Raw genomic sequence first — 1912 nt, forward strand, 5'->3', positions numbered from 1 at the left:
CCCCCGCGGGGCGCTGTTTCTCTGCAGACCCCGGGCGGGCCGAGGGGGCGAAGCTGCGCGCCGCGCCGTGCTTCCGCTTCCGTCGGCGCTGGTTTGCAGCCCGGGACCGGCCGGTGTCCCCACCTCCTGTGGAGGCGAGGCGGTCCCACAGACGCACTCTGTTTTGTTTCTGTGTTGGAGGCGGGGCCTTCCCACCGGCCGACATCCCAGCCCTTTTCTTTTTCTTTTTTGTTTTGAGACGGTGGTTTCGGTCACTTGCTCATCACTGACGCAGTATCTGACACTGCACGGAGACGTTTATTTGGCCGCTGGTCCAAGGCAGGACAGCCTGGCCTGGGGGCAGGGCATGGCCACAGGAAGCAGAGAGGATGGATGTGCACCCTTCTCACCAGACCCCACCGCTGTAAGCCCCCATCCAGTGACCTTTCCAAAGCCCCGCCTGTGAACTCGGGAGGCTTGGGGGACACTTAGATATAAAACGTACGAAATGGCTAAACTGCCCAGCAGTCCTCCTGCTTCAGCCTCCCACAGTTTGAAGGTTACAGCAGCGCACGTCTGCTCAGCCCAGATGACTTTCAAGGTCCCTCCTGCCGGACATGATGGCACATGCCTGTTGATCCAGCATTTAGAAGGCTGAGGCAGGAGGATCACTGAGTTTGAGATTGGCCTGGGCTACATAATGAGTTCAAGGCCAGCCTGAACTACACAATGAGACTCTGTCTGAAAAAACACAACCAAAAAAAGTCCCTCCAGCTGTGAAGGCAAATTCTTTCGGGTCCTGGAAAATCAAATTTTAATTTCTGAGTTTAGAGCTGAGCCCCGCGCCATTGGTCCACTGGAGGGCAGCAACTCCCTGCTCTCGGGTCTGCGGCCTCCGGAGGGAGGCGCCGCAGGCAGAGGGGGTCAGGCGGCTCCTCCGCTTCCCCTGGAGAGCAAACTGCTCTGTAGTCGACTTGCAGCGTCCGGGCGTCCGTCCACAGCAGCCTGTGTCTGCCCGCCCTTTGCCTACGAGGAGCCGGCTTCCCCGAGTGTGGCCCTGGGGATCGCTGACGGACGAGCCCCTGTATTTCAGGCCGGAGGGGAGCTCTGCGGTGGAGCCCTCGTGGAAGGGCTGCTAAGCTGGGGGCCAGCGTCACGCAGGCCTGTTGTCTGGCCGCGTGATGACAGAGTCCCCCGGTGCCTTTGGCCTGGCTCTGACAGCCTGGCCCTGATTACCAGACCGGTGATTGTGCCCCAGCCCGGTGAGTTCGGGGTAGACTGGGAGAAGTACAGGAGGGAGACGACGGAGTCATGACTTTAAAACCCTGTTTCTCCAGAAAACTGCAGCCTCGGGGCCCCATGGAAAGTCTTCCAGCCCTCGCCTGTTCCTCCCTTCCGGCCCATGCAGTCGGCCGAGCCTTCCTCTGGGGCTGTGGGTTCACAAAAGGGCCATTCCTCCATCCCCTGCCTCTGAGTCCCGAGTGCGAGAGACAGCTGAGGCAGGAAGAAATACCACAGGCAGAGAACACATCGCACCATGGCTGCAGGCGCGTCTGTGGGAGGCCAGGCCTCAGATAAGACAGAATGAGCAGTCCTGCTCGCCTCCCAGGGATAGGAAATACCCTGTAACTGGAAGCACATGGCCCAGTGAAGTCTGGCCACACATCAGTCACCCCTGTGGGGGCCCAGGACCTCCCGACCCGCCCCTTCCTAAAAAGGTCCTGTTTCCACCCTTGCTAGGTGACCTGCTTCCCCATTGGACCAACGTTACCCAAGTGACTGTACTTGTAATCTTACTGACTGATCATACTTTTTGTTTGTTTGTTTTGTTTTGTTTTAAAACAGGTCTCCCTGTGCAGGTCAGGCTGGCCTTGAACTCACTGTGGAGCCTACGCTGGTCTCAAACTCAAGGCAATCTTCCTGCCTCAGCCTC

This window comes from Chinchilla lanigera, unplaced genomic scaffold (assembly GCF_000276665.1).
Source record: "Chinchilla lanigera isolate Chin_1 unplaced genomic scaffold, ChiLan1.0 scaffold00110, whole genome shotgun sequence".
Lineage (NCBI taxonomy): Eukaryota > Metazoa > Chordata > Mammalia > Rodentia > Chinchillidae > Chinchilla > Chinchilla lanigera.